Source organism: Polypterus senegalus, chromosome 2 (assembly GCF_016835505.1).
Source record: "Polypterus senegalus isolate Bchr_013 chromosome 2, ASM1683550v1, whole genome shotgun sequence".
Classification (NCBI taxonomy): Eukaryota; Metazoa; Chordata; class Cladistia; order Polypteriformes; family Polypteridae; genus Polypterus; species Polypterus senegalus.
Genome location: NC_053155.1, coordinates 290977921 through 290990160, shown reverse-complemented (window position 1 = coordinate 290990160; position 12240 = coordinate 290977921). Strand labels below are relative to the sequence as shown.

At 38.3% G+C, this 12240-nt stretch overlaps 1 protein-coding gene across 6 annotated transcripts in view; it reads left to right on the top strand.

Moving 5' to 3' along the window:
* The window catches only part of LOC120523992 (stAR-related lipid transfer protein 13-like), a 546464-nt gene that overhangs the window by 375768 nt on the left and 158456 nt on the right, over positions 1-12240 (top strand). Inside the window, exon 1 of one of the 6 annotated variants that reach the window (XM_039745767.1) lies at positions 151-172. The exons of the other annotated variants lie outside the window; for them this stretch is intronic. The gene's annotated coding sequence lies outside the window, so the exon portion shown is untranslated. Of the gene's footprint in view, positions 1-150; positions 173-12240 lie in introns of those variants that run through there. 6 annotated transcript variants of the gene reach the window in all.

Here is a 12240-nt window from a genome sequence, read left to right as displayed (position 1 = left end):
AGGAGAAGATTGGAGATCTATAAGAACCTAAGGAAAATGTGAGAATGTCATACAGACAGTGACTAGGCTGCGAATGGATCCTAATTCTCTCTAAGTAGGAGGCAGCAGCAGCATCATTCCAGTCCTTCCAAGACAGCATCACAGAGTTTTGTGGATAACGGGAAGAAATATGGTGATTGCTGTGAATTTATTTTACATATATTGTGAGTTGTGGAACTTGTTGAAAATATGAAGCCAAAGTATTATTATTTTAAAATTTATGGCTGATGCCTTTATACAAGGCAATGTATGGTATCAGAAAATGTTACACTGTTTACAGGTATTTTTTCATTTGGAGCACTGTCAGTAAAGTGACTTGCTTAGGGTCACACAAACTTATGAATTAAGGGAAGGAACTGACCTGGCAGCATTCTGGTTTGAAGCATTAGCCACTACAATAACTACCTAATCTCTGTCTTGTGAGTTAAAGTTTAATATACGTAATTACCAATGCATCATATATATATGTTACATCTACTCTCTCTCTCTCTCTCTATATATATATATATATATACTGTATATATATATATATAAAATCCTAAGCCTAAAAGTGCAATGATTTTGTGCAACGGTTTTATGTGACATTTTTATGTCACTTTTTTGTCACGCTTTAAATCGGGCTTATTTTAAAACCTATATATATGTTTGGTATCATTCTTTTCAGAATCTATCGAGCTTTAATGTGATATTGTTAGATTTTCAGATTCTTATTCCGTTTTTAAACTATAAACTAAAAAATATCAAGAACTCACGTCCTACAAGACGAGACTTTGTGCCAAAAGATTTAACCACGCCCGGGGCCGGAAATAAAAGACAAAGAGTAGGACAGCTGGCGTACAGTCTTTTAAATGTTCAAAGCGCCGTGTGAGATGCAGATCACATGGCGCAGCAGCAGCAGCAATCCAGCAGCTGATCGAGCAAAGAGGAGGTAAAAAAAAACTGTGTTTGTTTCCTATTGTATCACAGTTTAAGAGGGGGTTTCAGGGGGTCGACCACATCTCTTTGGGCTGCGTTCATCCCCCCTCTTCACAACGCGAGCAGCAGAGACGTGAAGTGGCTGGCACATAGTGCAGGCCGGGGGGGGTGGCGAGCAAAGCGTGCAAGGGGGATCCCCCTAGTATATATATCGTATTGTATATCCTATCGTATATATATACTGTGTATATATATGATGTTTCAGTCAAAAGAAATAACTAAGTTTGAGTGTGGGTAAATAAGTTTTGTGATGTACTGATGCCCCATCCAAGTCTGGTTCCTGCCTTGTGCTCAATGCTTCTATGGAAGGCTTCAGCCCATCCATGTCTGTAAACTGAAATAAGCAGCTTTGAAAAATGTTGTTATGTAATGCACTTTTTAAATCTTTTAAATGATTGCATTAGAAAGTTTTAACATTTTATGGCTTTCTTCGCCCATGGATAAGTGGTGATAAGTCTTGTAAAGCTGATTAATGAAGCATTTACTGTATAAAGTCCACCTCTACTAGAATCAAACCTTAAAGCAACAGCACTATCAGCCCTTCTCTGAAATACACTGAACTGGGAGGCTGGGCAAGTTGTTAAAAGATGCAGTTTAGCAGGTGATAAAGTGAATCTCCATGTACAGTATTATAAATAAGTCAGACATAAATTATTGGGAACTTTTTGCTGCCTGAATCAGCCACTTACTTGTCCAAGAATTATATTATATATTGTATGGTCAGCTCTTTCCCTAGGAAATGACACTCTGTGGAAAATGGATATGCGTGGTAGAACCTTTGACCTAGGGGGCAGGAAGTGTTTACAGTAATTTACAGTATTTCATGGTTTACATTTTTTGCATATCTCACATAACTTAAGTAATTACCTCTTACTCTTCGATAAAATTAATTTATTTAATTAGTCTTAAAAGTAATAGGAACATTTTTCAACCAGCTCAATCCAATTCAGGGTTCTTGGGCAGACATACTTGGACACAAGCTAGCACAACTAACCTTAGACAGGACACCAGCCTAGGAACACCAAAACTAACCCACACAGTGCTAATTGCTGCAGTGTGAAAGAAAAACAGGAGCACCCACAAAGACAATGGGGCAAAGGCAAACTTCACACAGACTGTGAACAGGCCCTGGATTCAATCTCGGAACACTGAAACTGTGAAATGCCGGCATTACTAACCACTCCGCCACCAAGCTACCATGCTCTCCATATGGACATTGTAATAAATTTACATTTACTTAGCTAAACTATGCAGTATTGTATACACTTAATTCAAAAGTTAATAATTAACATTGTAACATTCTGTGAAATATTTACGTTAACTGTATTTTCTGCAATATTAGCTTTATGGTCAGGTGAGCAACTCATGTGGCTAACTGTTTAAGCTACCCGAATATTCAGCATAACATTCCACAATGTAGAAGTAGTTGCCTTGAAGGACTTTCCCTACGTTTTGTTAGTAATTAGTGCAAAAGTCATATTAACTATTCTACCTAGTCTTGTAAAGCATTCTTTCAAATGGAACCTTTTTCTTAGAAGGATATTTCATATTACAACAGTAATCAGAAGCTAATCGTGAAATTAAGAATCCTGACGCTTCTGCTATAGGGTCTGGTCTCCTGTGACCCTAAACTGGATTAAGCAGGTTTGAGAATGTTGTGTTAGTTTGTCATTCAAGGGCTGGAATGCAAGCTTGGCAATTAAAGCTGCCAAGTCAGTGAAAACACAAGAGTTTGAGTTCCTGACTGAGTAATTAGAGGAGCTTTCTGTCACAGCCATACTAGGACAATAAATGTTGTTCAGAGCAAAGACAGAGGATACGTGGATCAAGAAAAATGACAGTGTCATGCTGAAGTGATCTTTACTGACACTGTATTTCTCTCTTCTCAGAATACATTTTAGTTATCTCAAAATAAGGTTTGGCATCTTACAATGCACTGGTGTGGTGGTGAGAATGATTTACTTTTGCCAAAACAGCCCCAGCTCCCTGTCACCTTGCACTGGATTAAGAGGCTACCAAATATGTGTAGATGATAGTAATTTGAAGATACTGCTATGTTTGCTACCCTTCTGTGATTCAGGCTAGATGTTGCATTTGGAAAAAAAATGAATATTCCAGACCATTTGGTCAGAAGAGCATAAAATTCCATACCACATGTTTATTCTTCAATATCCATCCATCCATTATCCAACCCGCTATATCCTAACTACAGGGTCACAGGGGTTCTTCAATATTGCAATTGAAATTTTCTCTTAATATTATAAAGTTGATTTGAGATATTAAAAAGTTAAATAATTTATACTGTACATATGTTGCTCATTAGCTACCCTTAAATTTTCTAACACATTTTCCATCAGGGTCAAAGGACGCAAGACAGGAACAAAAGCTGGATGGAGCACCAGTGTCATTGGTTATATTCAATTCTGTTTTTCGTACGCAGCCACCTTCTTATTAGATGAGCTCAGACTGAAGTATATTTTCATAAAACATGCAATGTGTACATACTGTACAGTAATTCATCTTTGTCAAAATGTCTTTTTGTGTTTGGTATCAGTAAAAGCACCTGAATTTCTTCTAAATTGACCAAATTTTACAAAAACAAAAGTGTTCAGGTGTCACATTTTTATCCAACTTCTCCACATTTTGAACACTTCCATGTCTTTTGCGTTGGTTTTAACACCAACATTGTCATTGATGGATTTCCAACCTTGTTTAGTGTGCTTTCTTTGTTCAAAAGCCATATACTGTAAACAACCTACTGTAAATGGTATGTTTCAGCTTAGAAATGTGAAAGTTTTGGTCATGTGAGTTATGACATGGGATCCAAAATAAATGTTGGGGCACCAACTACATTGCCCTGTTTAATCAACAAAATAAAGCACGACAAGTAGCACTAGTGCAAACACGCAAAAATATTGGGTTGCTATGACTTCTTATTCAAGGTATCAGGTCTGGAGCAGAGTTCTGTATCCATCTGAGCGTTTGTCTAAATGAGACACCACCTTCCAGGAATACCTCGAATATATAGTCTGAAAGTGGCCTTACTGTGCATCTTCTCTGTGCTAAGGAAACAGAAAGAGATGATACTGTTAGTGACAGTGACTCCTTTCATCCCAGGTCTTAGTAAAGTGACATAACTTTACAAAACACCACAAATATTTCAAATGTCTCAGTTTTATAAAACTGCTGCACATTTACGTACATTGACTGTAATTTCATTCTTTAGGTTTTTCTTGTTTGATCTTTAACCGGTTTAAACTTTAGACACCTGCTTGCTTTGACATGGTACACTGCATACTTCTTGCTTCTTGTATAAGTAACATAATCTATCATACTTTTATGGTCTAGTTCTTCTGCTTCATACGTTATTTTGTGAATTGTTTTGTGATTGAACCACGTGTTTTCTGTTAGTTTGTGAATTTCCCCTTGGGATTAATAAAGTATTTATCTATCTATCTATCTATCTATCTATCTATCTATCTATCTATCTATCTATCTATCTAGTATCTGATCAGTTACACCGGTCTAGCATTCTTTGCCCATCATTCTCATTCATCACTCCATCCAAGCTGTGTTTTCTCATTGTTCCATGTCTCAGTCCTTTCTGGTTACCAATATGGGCATACCAGTTTCCTATTATTATTATGTGCTGGGCTCTGGATTGCATTTTTTAACACCTGTTGTAGATCTGCATCATTTTCATCTCCTTCACTGTTTTCTGTTGGTACATAAACTTGTATTAGTCCTGTTTTCTCCAATACATGTAAGTTCATATTCATTATTTTAGGTCCAGTCTTCTTTTTCATCTCATTGCTTACAGTTATTCCCACTACTGCCACCACTCTACTTGGAGATCACAAAAATTTGAGAGTATATCTGAGTTTATCATTTTGCTCCCCTTATTTTTTATTTCAGATATTCCTATATTTGAAATTTCCTGACTCGTTTTGTGTCTCTGAATCATTCTTCGTCTGTGAGGATGATTATCCCAATGACAAGGGCCTCATTCTTTCAGGACAATAAGCTGCTTATTGTGATTATTCAACGCCAATCCCATTCCCAAATCTTGCTTCATCTGCCACTTCGAGAAGTGTGAAGAGCTCTCATCCCATTATATTCAAAAATAAAAACACAGAATATATACAGTACAGTGCATTTGAATCGATCCTGTATTCAGCTATCGCGTTCCCTGTGTAGTTCATTTTCATGAAGAAATTGAGAGCTTGATTTTCTTATTGTATGAGTTGAACATGACAAGAGTGGCCTTGTTGACCATCAAGTTTCTCTCCAAACTCCAAACTGTAAAATAATAGGAAAAGAGCAAAATAGGAAGAGGTAACGTATACAGATGGTGCCTCCAAAACCTCCCATAGCATTTCAAAGCAACATCAAAATAAGGTAAACTAACCTATAGCTTGCATATCTAGATATTTTGACATGACCATAATGAGATAATTGCTCTTCTGAAAAAAAATGAATTGAAAGTATCAACTTCTGGTGAGTTTTATGAAAGTCTCCAATTGTGCCCCATATCCCCCAGTATCCCAGTTCATACATTTTTGACTTATTTGAGGACTTTTAGTTTGGCTGTATATTTGATTTCTATTCAGTATAGTTGGCACTGTTTGAAGTAAAGGGAGAAGTAAAAAAAATCCAAACATATTGATGAAATAGCTGAATATGCTGGGCAAAATTACGCTGGGATAAAGTTATGAAGAGAATGCATTCCTTAAGGCCCCGAGTTCCACGCCTGTCATTCCTAAATGAGGTTATCTCTGTCTAGAGGCTAAATCTAAGCAACCCTTAACCAGAGGCTATTTTTGACTAATTAAGCACATTGCCTAATTAGACTTTTTTTTTTCTCTTGACTTTAAATTACACTGTAGTTTAAGTTCTCCTTCTTTAAGCCTGTGCATCTTCATATGCGTCTAGTAAAACATCTTTAAGTCAGCATTAAAGATATGCATGTTAGTTTAATTAGCAACTCTGAATTGGTTTGTTGCCAGTGCATCCTATGGCATCTTATCCAGGGTAAGGTTGTGGATTTCTGCTTAATTTTATACAGACTCCCCATGACTCTAAACTGAATATTCAAAAATGGATGGATAATGTGGCATCATAGTCATGTACTGGTCAATCAGTGCAGATTATCAGACACTTCTGAATAATTTCAGAGAATTTTTCACATTTGGTGCTTCATGCTGCTATTGTAATAAATCTCAATGTACAGGGTTTGAGTATTTATGATGAATTTACTTTCAAATAATTCCAGAATTACTTGGTGACATGAAAGGGTGCTTCTTAGCATTTTCTAAGCATTTGCTAATGCTGTTGTTGAGCATCCATAATATTCACAATGAGAAATCTTGCATACAATAAAGGATTACTTGGTTATTTGAACGCCAATCATCAAATCATTTTATTATAATATCATGAAAAATGAGAGAATATTTAACAAATTTTGTCAGTTATGAGTTTTGCTTATAGCAAATAAGTCCTCATATCTCATCATTTTAAAACTGCTTGCAATTGGAGCAAACTGTTGAGAAACTGGTCAGTCATACTTCATCAAAGTAACATGAATGAAAGAAATTTACATACATCCATACATCTGTCCTTGAAGATAAGTATGTTAAAAAAAACTCATGTAGACATGGAAACAAAGTGCCTGGGATTTGGTGGGATTCTGGTCAGTAGCAGGGCAGGCTCACACACACACACCCGCACTCACTCAAGCAGGGCCAATTTAGAGTCATTTGTTAGCATTCTTGTGACGTAGTCAGAAAAGCAAGTGAAAAAACAGTTATTAAAATAATAGACTCCTTTCTCCAACTGTTTTCTGAATTTGTCTGTCTTAATACAGACTATCATAAAAGTTCTGGGCACCACCTCTGGGTGAAATGCGAGTCTGTTAAAATGCTAAAAACTGTATTACTTAGTTATCAAAATCAGAACAATCTGGACGAGAACAGGCCATTCAGCCACTTATTTCTTCCAAAAAAATATCAAGTTGAATTTTGAAAGTCCCTAACGTCTTACTGTCTACAACACTACTTGGTAGTTTATTCCAGGTGTCTATCGTTCATTATGTAAAGAAAAACTTCAAAATGTTTCTGCGAAATTTACCCTTCACAAGTTTCCAACTGTGTCCACGTGTTGATGAACTCATTTTAAAATAAAAATCTCGATCCACTGTACTAATTCCCTTCATAATTTTAAACACTTCAATCATGTCACCTCTTAATCTTCTTTTCCTTAAACTGTAAAGGTTCAGCTCTTTTAATCTTTCCTCATAATTCAACCCTGTAGTCCTGGAATCAGCCTAGTCTCTCTTCTCTGGACCTTTTCTAGTGCTGCTATGTCCTTTTGTAGCCTGGAGACAAAACTGGACACAGTACTCAAGATGAGGCCTCACCAGTGCATTATAAAGGTTGAGCATAACCTCCTTGGACTTGTACTCCACACGTCGTGCTATATAACTTAACATTCTGTTTTTCTTCTTAATGGCTTCTGAACACTGTTAGGAAGTTGATAGCTTAGAGTCCACTATGACTCCTAAATCCTTGTCATAAGGTGTACTCTCGATTTTCCAGCCGCTCATTATGTATTCAGACTTAACATTTTTACTTCCTATGTGTAATACTTTACATTTACTGACATTAAATTTCATCTGCCACAAATCTGCCCAAGCCTGTATGCTATCCAAGTCCTTCTGTAATGATATAACGGATTCCAAATTATCTGCTACTCCACCTATCTTGGTATCATCGGCAAACTTAACCAGCTTGTTACTTATATTCCTATCTAAATCATTTATATATATATATTAAAAATAGCAGCGGCCCTAGAACTGACCCCTGTGGAACACCACTCTTAACATCGGCCAGTTCTGATGAGGTTTCTCGCACCATCACTCATTTTCTGTTAGGGTCTACATTTACTACTTTAGTCCATAAAGTGAACCCAAGTTTTTTGTAACACTTCAGACAATTGGCATTTGTTTTGATAAAGTGTGCTTTTGCCTATCCATCCATACATCATCATCATCATCATTATTATTATTATTATTATTATTATATGATTATTATCTTTCTAGTATATAAAAAAAAAATCCTGGGATGAGATGAGACTTTTTTCAAGAGATTTTTTTCAAGTCCCTCGAGACGAGACTTTGGCCATGAGATTTTTTCAAGTCACGCCCTCCTCTCAACCATATTCAACTACACATATGGTACTCTCACCTCTCATTCGTGTGAATTCTTTTGAAAGACACAGTTCCTGGTCTCTCAGCTCTTATACATTTTAACGTTTTCCTCACTTTAAGTTCCCAATTAAAGAAGATGTATTATGTTCAAATCTTCATCAAGAAGGGTTATCAACAGAAAAAATGAGTACATGGGCCATCCTAGCACAGAGAAATGATGAAGTCAAACAAATTAACGCCAAAAATGTCGATCTGTTACACAGCAAATTGGTTAAATGCATATCAATAGACTATGCTGAAGCAGTTGGTGGTGATGGTGCGGAAGATGAAAACAACAACTTACAATATCCCGTAGAATATCTACAACCGTTAACACCGTCCGGTCTTCCACCGCACGAATTACTGTAGAAAGAAGGATGTATCCAAGAAAGGTAATGTAGTACATCTTTTGCGGATAACATTAGACAACAAAGGAGATCTTGATATGCCATTCGTATTAAAATGTTAACAGTTTCCTGTTAGAATAGCTTTTGCAAAGACAATTAACAAATCTCAGAGCCAAACATTTGAAAAAGTTGTTTTATTTAATAGAGAGAAAGAAACGAAATTCAGTCATTGGCAGTTATAAGTTGCATTGTTACAATGAAAGTCCAAACACAGAATCAAAATTCAATGCGATATTGATAAAAATTTAATTTAAAAAATAGTTTTTACTGAAGTTTACGGTAAAAGTGTAAGTTTAAAAAGTATTTGCATGTTATTAACAAAGTGCAACGAATAACTCTTACACAACTTGAAACATAATTTACTTTCAAATTATTACATTTTACTATTTTTTAATATGGTTAATTACTCACTCTAATGTAAAATAGTTAGTTCTGTTAAGCATATGTAACAATTCTCATGAAAATAACAATCTGTTTAAATTGTACATCCGCATCCCCAAACACGAGCGGCAGAAGCGCAAAGAGGCTAGTGCATAGCGCAGGCCCGGGGGTTGGCGAACAAAGTGAACAGGTGGCAGAGCCCCCTAGTTATTAATATTAATATTATTATTAATGTTAATGTTTGCCTGACGCCTCGATCCAAGGTAGCTTACAACATTTTAAAGATAGAATTGGTGACATTTCTTTTGTTTATTTCCAGTTGGAACACAGGCAGTTGAAGCGACTTGCTTATGGTCACACAGTGTCAGTAGTGGGATTTGAACTCACACATGCATTCAGCAATTTTCTGATTTTGTTGCTGTTGGACATTTTTTAAGAAAAACTAAAAATAGTGACAGTCATGGAGTTACAAAAATACCATTGTAAATGCACCCTTGTGGAGCAGTTGTAGTAGTTTGCTATTTGCTGTGTTTAAAAGTATCAATGTATAGCTTTGCTACTGTTTATGGAAAAGTCAGAAGAGGTTTGTTAATTGCCTGAAGCTCTTGTGGCTTCCCCTGAACCAAGCTGACAAAAAAACATAATTACATTTATTCATACAGTGAGCGGGGAACCACTGCCACCAATGTGTACCTTCCATTTGGATGATGCAACAGCAGACATTCTTTCACCAGTACACTCAAGACGTGTTAACTATTAGCTGTTGAAGTGCTGAGGGAGGTAGTTAGCCAGCAGGGGACAGGGGATGATTAGGAGCCAGAAGCGGCAAGGCCATGGTGGGCAGTTTAGCTAGAACATTGGGAAACACTCAGCTCTTCTTGAAAGATGCCCAGGGATCTTTTGTAAGCACAGGGAGTCAGGAGCTTGAGTTTTACATCTAATTTGAAATATATGCACCAATTTTTGCAGCATAGTGTCCCCTTGACTGTACTGGGGCATTGGGATCCACACACAGACCACAGGGTAATCACCCCCTGATGGCCTCACAAATACCTCTTTCAGAAGCAGCACAAGATTTTCCTTGATGGTCTCATATCCAAATACTGTTTAGCGTCAGGTGACTTACCTGTTCTGAAGTGCAGGTGGTATGACTGCTGATCCTGATGCTACAACTGACGACTTCATAACAGTTTGCTTTTAGCTATGAGACATACTTCCTGGTCATTGAAAACACCCATAATCACTTTGAGCTGATTTTCTTGTACTCTTCCCTAATGCGCATTACTCTGGGCCCAGCTGTTAGACTCCACCACATGATTAAGCGTCAGCGGTAAACTAGACTTGCTTAGTAACATCTGTGGATGTCTTTTAACATGACTGAAGAAGACAAATATTCCTTTCATTAAACTGCCATTAGTGTCATATTTTGAGGCTTTTTTCCCATATTCTATTTTCTATTCATTCATCAAAGGGTTTATTTTTAGATTTTTTTCCGTCTTGTCTCTACTTCCTTTTGAAGCATTTAATTTATTTTCCTCAATAAAGAGTCTTCTTAAAGAGTGGTTCTTAAATCTTACTGACCATTTAGTGACAATACAGTGACTTTGTAAAATTATTTTTTTTCCAACAAATAAGGTAAGCATTATTTAAAAAAATTCAACATACTATGTATTAATTAGTTGTAATTATTCATCCATCCATCCATTTTCTAACCCGCTAAATCCGAATACAGGGTCACGGGGGTCTGCTGGAGCCAATCCCAGCCAACACAGGGCACAAGGCAGGAACCAATCCAGGGCAGGGTGCCACCCCACCGCAGGACACACACAAACACACCCACGGGACAATTTAGAATCGCCAATCCACCTAACCTGCATGTTTTTGGACTGTGGGAGGAAACCCACGCAGACACGGGGAGAACATGCAAACTCCACGCAGGGAGGACCCGGGAAGTGAACCCAGGTCTCCCAACTGCGAGGCAGCAGCGCTACTACTGCGCCACCGTGCCGCCCTAGTTGTAATTACCTGTTTGTAATGATTATTTAAAAGAAGTGTGAAATTGCATGAAAATAAATGCACTTGACAGCATATGGCAACATACAATGAAGATATTTTTTGTGACTACAAATATTAGTACATAAGGGCATTTCCTTGAGCAACGAGGCCATTCAGTCCATCCAATATGTTCGGCTAGCCGTTAGCTGCATGTCCTAACCTCTCCCCCTCATTCAGCACCAGTTGTTAGGTGTAGGGTGCCATTGGGTTACACTACCAACCTGCCTCATATGTGCTGTCATTGCCTTTACCAGCCAGTGATTTTTCACAGAGGTTTTGGAGGCTAAGGTGGTACCTTCTCTGCAGAGCTCAAAATGTCCTATAGCTCATGAATTACCACCACATGCCACTTTATCCCTCATCTGCATGGTCACCAGATTTGTCCACCATTGAGCACATCTGGGACATGGTCAGACAGTGGCTGGTGTGCCAGAGACCACCAGCGGCGTGATGAACTAAGGGCACATTTAGAAGCTGCATGGCATGTCATTCATCTAACAGACATCCAATCTCTGTTCCTGTACATGCCAGACGGTGTATAAGCAGTGTGGAATTAGCGCTGTGTTGGCGTCAACCCGACACAGACTGACAACGGAGGCACAGGTGAAAATAAAACAAAAATATTTATTTTCTTCATCTGGGGGCAACGTCTTCCCCATGTCCCCTAGCCCAAACACAGTCCACAAAAGCACACCAAACAAAACAAAACACCCCAACACACTCTTCTTATCCTCCACTCCTCCTAGGCAGCTTTGTCGTCGTTGTCATCATCATCATCATTGTCGTCATCATCATCATCATCATCGTCATCGTCGTCCTCCCAACTCTGGCGCCTGGAGTGGTGACTGTCGGTTCTTTTTATAGCCCACCCGGAAGTGCTGCAGGGGCTTGTTGACCTACTTCCAGCTGCACTTCCAGGTGTGGCTGCGCTCCCACCTAGATGGGCTCGTTAAGCCGTGCAGCTCCCCCTGGCATTGGCCACGGAGCCCAACAGGAATGAGTTCCGCTGTTCCAAAATTGTGGCCCCGATGCAACCCAGGGGGTCTGCCACCAAGTGTTCTGGGGGACGTTGTATGAATCCCATGGCTGCTACCCCAGATCTAGTGTCAAAGGGGCGTCCCGGCTGGGCATGGGTCCTGG